Genomic DNA, 8,056 nt, shown 5'->3' on the forward strand with positions numbered 1-8,056 from the left:
TCAAGTACTAAACTAAAACATACTAGTACCCTGACTTCAATTAATATTTTAAGCTGCCAAAGCTTTTGGCTTTGCAAACCAGTGTCACTTAAGGTCACCCTTTCCAGAAATATTCTGTATACCTTGGGTATCTCTAAGCCTGTCCTAGTTTTGTCCTTATCAAAAAAAAGGTGTGTGTGTGGGTTAAAACCTGACTTATCTTTAGAGGTCTGATTTTTAAAATGGAATTGGCCACTTAAAAGGCATAAATGCATGTCATGGTCAAGCTGAAGTCTGGGTATCATATGTAGTCTTAGATAAAAGAGTTTGGGACCTTAAAAAGTATCAGGCAAATGGAGAGGCTGAGAGTCCTGTGTGCTTATTTGTCAGGTGTGGCTAATGGCCTATTTGCATCAGAATCGCCAGGGCCTCAAGAGACATGGGGGTACTGAGCAATCCTCTTGAGTGGGGACATGGACCTGCAGTTTACCTCAAGCTTAAAGTGATCTCACCTGAAGTCTTTCCCAGCCTTTGCAAAAGGGCTAAGCTAACCTTTCTTTCTCCTACCTTATAAAACAGTGGTTCTCAACCTTGGCTGCACATTAGAATCACCTGGGAATCTTTTTAAAATCCTGATTTCTGGGTCTCATCCTCCAGAAATTCTGTTTCTTTGTTACTAATGTTGTGGCTCCACCACATAACAAAGAGTCAGGTCGATCTAAAGTGGAGCCACATTTATCCTAGAAAAATATTAAAAATAATACCATATATCTCTCTATTTGTCTAATGTTTTTAAATTGTAAGATGTTGTCACTCATGGAAAACAGCAGTAAGCATGATAGAAAAATTTAAACTGTGTATTTGGAAATTAGAAATGAGTCTTATAAAGCAATGTTTCTCAAAAATCTATCCAAAAGCCACCTGAAATTTTTTGTTTCAAATATAGGTTCCCAGAACCCTGAAAGATACACAGAGGTGGAACCCCTCTGGGCGAAACCTGGGAGTTGACATTTTTCATTAACTCCCTGGTTGAGTCTTATGCACACTCAAGTTTGAGAAGACACACTCAAAGCATGTGGCTTTTTCATTGAAGGATAGCAAGGCTATGGGAGGTATAATCAGGACAAGTGTCCCTGGGAGCATGTCACCAGAATATTTTGGCAAAATTGAAAAGGTAGGTTATTTTTTTTTTAAAGAAAAAGAATGAAAGAAACTCAAGATCCTGTATTAAATGGGCTAAAGTTTATACAGTAGAAATAAAGCACTGACTACAAAGGGTGGCCTATTTTTCCCATTGTAGAGATAGGGTGTGTGGGCACAATTACCATCATCAAAGCGTTGTTTCATGCATCACTAAATAAAAAGTGTCTCTGCGACCACAGTCACCTATTATTAGAAATGTAATAGGCATATCTTGTTTTAAAGCCTACTTTTAACCTATCACCACCTGTAAAACTAGACTAAACAGATCAAATGTTAAGGCTATCTAAAAATACTCTGAGCAAAAACACAATTACGGTTCTAATTAGAATGATCATTTAATAGGCTCTGCAGATAAGCCTGAAGGGATAAGGCCCTATCAGTGGCATTAAGTTCTAAGTGTTTATTAGACTTAGGTCTAAGCCATGTGTTTTTGGACAGTATAGAAGTTATGTTGAACATGTTTCAAAACCCAAGTAATGATTGCAATTTATTTTCATTTAGAGGATCTTCTAAGTGCAGTAATTTCAGCAGACTAAACAATGTGTTGTTTGAAGATTTCTAGCTCATGAGATATCTTAGCTATCAGTCTGTGCTCTCTAAGTTTTCAGATACCACTTCAGTAAGAACTCAGAGTATGTTTTATTTACTTTTTTAAGGTTATTGTGTTTGTGTCATATGCTGTAGGACAATGTGGAATCTCTTGATTTGATTACATATCATAGAAGCCACTCTGTGCAAAAACACAAAAAGTAAATATTTTTAGATTTGGTTGACACTTCACTTTTTTTCTGTACTAACAAGGGAACCCAGAAGTATAGTTTAAAAAATATATATGCTTTTTGGTATTTACATATGAAAGTGGTCACTGATGATTTTACTTATATGTGGAATCTAAAAAACAAAACAAAATAAAACAGAAACAGACTCACAGATAGAGAGAATGAACTCATAGTTTCCAGAGGGGAAGGCAATGGAAAAATGGATGAAAAAGGTGAAGGAAAACTTTAGAGGTATCTTAATTCTTTCACATCATCATCACTGCATATAATCCCATCAAGTAGATTTGTCACTTTCCCCTCCAAATACACTTTAATTTCTTCTTATTCTTTCTGTCTTCAATGACATCTTTGCCCAAGTCATCATCACATACCTTGTCTAATTAGTGTAAAAGCCTAAGCAGATACCCTTATCTTTATTCTCTGCATTCACCAATGCATTTCACACATGGTAGCCACAGTGATTATAAAACATAAGTTGTATCTTATGACTCCCCTGTTCAAAAGCCTTTAATGACTTTGCATTGCTCTTAGAATGAAACCTAAAATCCTTAACAATGTCTGAAAAATTCAGCAGTAGCTGGTAACTGCCTATCTGTCCAGCATGACTTCTTGCCACTCTTTCTCTTGCTTAGAGCCTTCTTTTAAGAGCTCAGTCTTTCCATCCTTACTGCTTCCCAGCCCAGAGCAGTTCATCCTCCCCACAGCACAACCTGTCTGACTAACTCTACGCATCTATCATTTCCTCAAAGAGGACTTCTCCCATTCTTCTTCTATCTAAATTGAATCCCTTTCTACTCATTTGATTAATTCAACATTCTTCTTTGCATTAGAAAATCCACAGGGTGGGGACCATGAATATTTTGTACTGCAATTCTAAACCGTGCATAGTTCAGGAAAAAGTTATAGATCAAATAAATAATTTAAAGAACAATTTCCTTTGGTATCTCAACACAAAAATTAAAAATGTGAAGTGAAATAGAAACAAGTGGGTTTCCAGTTGCTCTTATCTCAGGTTATAGTTTTCCATAGAAGAGCTACAACTGAGTAGGAGTAATGCCAGGGACCCGCTCCAAAGCTCATCATCATTAGCTCAAGAATGATTATTAAAACTACTTTCCCCTGAAAAAATGTTGGTATTTGTTCCTGAACTAATGCAGAAATAGATATTTTCTTATGGTGAAAGGTATTTTTATTAACCAAGTTATCTCCACATCCTTTTGATGCCATTGTAGTAACCTGGTTATTATATAACAGCAAAGGAGGAAAGGCTAGATATAGGCATGCCATTTATACAGCTTTGCCAAAAAAGCTGCTTTTAACACTGTCCAAGTCTGTTCTCTGCTCATTGATGGGGAAGAGGACTGGACAAAGGCAGTTTAGATGCATGCCCAGAAAGGTCTGAGAAGGTGAGGTGGAAAGGTATCTCTCTGCCTGCCAGTCATACCTGGAAAAAATTAGTGGCCAAGATGGGCATGGCCACTGCAAGTGCCCAAAACCTGAATATTTAAACTTCTCAACAAAGAAATGAACTCTCTCTCTCCTCTCTCTCTCTCTCTCTCTCTCTCTCTCTCTCTCTCTCTCTCTCTCTCTCTCTCTCTCTCACACACACACACACACACACACACACACACACACACACACACACACACCAGGCGGTCCTGCCACTCCTATTGCTGGGGGCTGCACTCCTCTGTGCTCACATGGCACACAGCCATGTGTGACACGCACAATGGAATAATAGACTGAACCTGGACTGAATATTGAATGACACCTGGCTGCAACATGGAATGAAGGCTCTGGACACTGGACTTGCTTATGGCTTTGCTCCTCTCTCAGGACTGGCTTAAGAGAAATGAGACAGTGGAAATTGAGGAATGTAACTCCACAGCCATAAAATCTTCTGTGGAGGTTTCTGAAAATTCTAATTTCAGCAGTGCCTCAAGAACCCCACTCCCATGAGCAACGGAGGAATCCCACTCATGTACTCCTGCAACCGCACTTTGGAGTATATTAACAGAGTCTTAAAAAGAACAAGCTTCTTACGGGAATGTTTTTTTAATATGACACAAAGGCACAATCAGCAAAAGCTTCTGCACAGTGAAAACAACAGCCAATCAAAACAATGAAAAGGCAATCAACGAAATAGGGGAAAATGTTTGCAAATCATATGTTGAAAGGGGTTAATGTTCAAAATATATAAAGAACTCTTACAACTCAATAATGAAAAAACAATCTGATTTTAATATGGGCAAAGGAACTTAAACATTTTTCCAAAGAAGACATCCAAATGGGCCAGCAAGTACACGAAAAGTTGTTCAGCGTTATTAATAATTAGGGAAATGCAGATTAAAACCACGATGAAATATCACCTCATACCTGTTAGAATGGTTATCATGAAGAAGACAAGAGAACTGTGGAGAAAAGGGATCCTTTGTGCATTGTTGGTGGGAATGGAAATTGGTGTAACAACTATGGAAACAGTATAGAGTTTCCTAAGGAAAAAAAAAAGAGCTACTATATGATCCAGCAGTAGTCAAGGTATAGAAACAACCCAATTGGTATCTGTCAATAGATTAATGGATAAAGAAGATCACACACACTCTCTCACACACACACACACACACACACACACACACACACAAATATTATTCAACTATGAGAAAGAAAAAAAATTCTGCTGTTTGCTACAACATGGAAAGACATGGAGAGCATTATGCTTAGTGTGATAAGTCAAACACAGAGAGAGACAAATCCTATATGATATTACTTATGTGTGGAACCTTTTTGTAAAAATATATTTTATTGATTTTTTACAGAGAGGAAGTGAGAGATAGAGATAGTTAGAAACATCGATGAGAGAGAAGCATCGATCAGCTGCCTCCTGCACATCTCCTACTGGGGATGTGCCCACAACCCAAGTACATGCCCTTGACCGGAATCGAACCTGGGACCTTTCAGTCCGCAAGCCGACACTCTATCCACTGAGCCAAACCGGTTTCGGCTTATGTGTGGAACCTTAAAAGGCCAAACCCACAGAAACAGAGTGTAGAATGGTGATTACCAGGGCTGGAGGTTGGGTGGGGGAAATAGGGAGATGTTGGACAAAGGGTACAACCTTGCAGTTAGATGGATAACTTCTGGAGATCTAATACAAAATATTGTGAATATAATCAATACTACTGCATTGTATACTTCAAAGTTGCTAAGAGACTAGATCTTAAATGCTTTCACCACAAAGTAAAATGAAACTCTTTCACCATTTAAGATGCAGCTCCATACAGTGCTTAGGTGCCTACTGCTGGGACTGCACACCAGCACTCTGTGGACAACTCCGCCACCATGGGGGATTTGAAAGAGTACAGCAACATAAAGGAAATCGTGGAGGGATCCAAGATCACGGCCAGCAAGAATCAGCAGGATGACAGTAAAATGTCTATTGGAGGTCTGAGCTGGGATACAAGCACGAAAGGTCTGACAATATTTGTCTCAATTTGGAGAAGTTATAGACTGCATAAATGAAACACACATGGTCACCAGAAGATTCAGAGGATTTGGATTTGTGCTTTTCAAAGATACTGCTAATGTTCATAAGGTTTTGGAACTGAAGGAACACAAACTCGATGATAAGTTGGTAGACCCTAAAAGGGCCAAAGCTTTAAAAGGGAAGAAATTTCCCCAAAAAGGATTTTGTGGGTGAATTGAGTCCAGATACTCTTGAAAAATAAATTAAAGAATATTTGGAGACTTTGGAGAAATTGAAAATATTTAACTTCTTGTGGATAATAAAAAATGAAAGAAGAAGTTTTTGTTTTACCACATACACAGATGAAGAGCCATTAAAATTGTGTTAGAAGGTAGGTATCAGTGTGGCTCAGTTGGTTGGGCATAGTCCTGTGCACCAAAAAGTTGCTGGTTCAATTCCAAGTTAGGGCACATGCTTGGGTTGTGGGCTCAATCCTCCATCCCTGGTAGGGGGTGTGCAGGAGGCAGACCCCTCTTACATCAATGTTACATCAATGTTACACTCTTATGTCAATGTTTATCTCTCCTTCTCCCTTTCCCTCTCTCTCAAAATCAATAAAAATATACATTTTAAAGTTACATAAGCCAAAAAGGCATAAAGGCAGAACATAAAGGAGGAAGAGGTGCTGCAGATGGTGGACGAGGTGGTACTAGAGGCTGTGGCCAAGGTCAGGGCCAAAAGTAGAACCAAGGATTAAATAGTTATTATGATCAAGAATATGGAGATACCAATAATGCCTATGGTGGTGATCAAAACTAGAGTGGCTATGGCAGTTGTAATTGTACTCAGCATAACTACGGGAACTATGGATATGGACAAAGATATACAAACTACAGTGGTCAACAGAGCACTTTGGCAAGGTGTCTTGAGGGGGTGGCAATCGTTAAAACAATTATCAGTCATACTAAAGGCAGACATTGGAGAAAGCAGCTGAAACTTCATTGTAGGCTATGTGTCACCCAGACCACATCTATCTCTGAGGCTTGGACATTTTGGGCAGAGCACAAGGCATACACAGAAAACCCTGTACTGTGGTATGGTCTCTTCCAACTTCATGTATCAGTGTAAAGATTAAAGTGGTAAGCTTCAAAAAAGTGAAATGATAATTATGTGACATCATGGAGATGTTAGCTAACTCTGGTGGCAATCAAATGGTGCAACCATTGTAGACACAAGTATGGAGTTACCTCAAAAAATTAAAAATGGGGAAGGCCAGCAGTGGGGCAGTGTTGGGTGCGGGGTGGGGCTGCCAAAAAAGAAAAAAATGGGAGACATCTGTAATCCTGTCAATAATAAAAATAATTAAAAATGGAACTACCTCATGACAGTGATTCCACCTCTGAGTATTTATCTGAAGAAACCTGAAGCTCTCCCAAATTTTTTATTTGACAAAATACTTAGCACTCTTATTTCATGGAATGTGTCCATTCAAACAATTATGAAGACTTACTATTTAAGAACAAATAAATTACCATTGCAGTGATCTTGGAAAGGAAGATGGGAAATAGGAAAAGGAGATAAGTAGGAAAGGTAATTGTTCTTTATCAAGATGTAAATAGATAGGCCATTTTTAAACATTCCATAAATGGATCTAACTGTTATTCAATATCAATTAAAAATCAACTCTTATTGCTGGGAAACATAAACCAGGAAGTTCCCATGATAGTAAGCAACTGCACATTTCCTTCACATTACATTTCTTAGAACAAATTCTGGTACATCATAGGCACTTGATAACCTTTGCTGTGTATGTTAATTAGCAAATGAAGTTATTGTAAGGTTTCAAATTGCATGCCCTAGTTTTAAAAAATTATTATAGAAAAGATAATATAAAAGTAAGCTATCTTATGAATTTAAAGTGTGCCATTTTATATTTGCTTTAAGTTTTTGTTAAATAAAACATTACCAAAGTTGAAGTTCTTTACATTACCCTTTTCAGTTTCAACCATCTTCCACTTTCAGAGGCAATGCTGGATATTTGATGTCAAAGAGGAAATGTGGTCAGAGGGGCTTCTGTTGGCTATAATCTAATCTAATAAAGGAAAACATGCAAATTGACTGCACCTTCGCTACACCCCAAGTCACACCCACCAGCCAATCGGAGCAACTATATGCAAATTAATCCAACCAAGATGGTGGCCAGCAGCCACGAAGCTGGAGCAAGCAGGAGGCTTGGTTGCCCTGGCAATGGAGGAAGCCAAGCTTCCTGCCTGCCCTGGCCGGCTGTGGCCTCCGCTAAAGGCAACAAAGTTTTGATTATAGAAGATAAATAAACTCCAGATACCTGCTTCCAGCCAGCCTCCACTGGGAGCTTGGGTGGCTGGGGGCCATGGCCAGCTTGCAAACAAACATCAGCCCCTCACCCAGGATGGTCATACCCTCATCGGGTGAGGGTTCCTACTACTGGGGGGTTTGGTCAGCCTGCAAACAGCCATCAGCCCCTCACCCAGACTGGCCAGGCACCCCAGTGGGACCCCCAACCTGATCCAGGACTCCCTTCAGGGCAAACCAGCCAGCCCCCACCCATGCACCAGGCATATGATAAAAGGGTAATATGCAAATTAACCCTAAC

General features: G+C 39.2%; 1 pseudogene; it reads left to right on the forward strand.

The window, feature by feature from the left end:
* The first annotated feature begins 5,291 nt into the window (after positions 1-5,291).
* Positions 5,292-5,812, forward strand: LOC102774252 (annotated as a pseudogene).
* The last annotated feature ends 2,244 nt before the right edge of the window (positions 5,813-8,056 follow it).

Source organism: Myotis davidii, unplaced genomic scaffold (genome assembly GCF_000327345.1).
Source record: "Myotis davidii unplaced genomic scaffold, ASM32734v1 scaffold709, whole genome shotgun sequence".
Lineage (NCBI taxonomy): Eukaryota > Metazoa > Chordata > Mammalia > Chiroptera > Vespertilionidae > Myotis > Myotis davidii.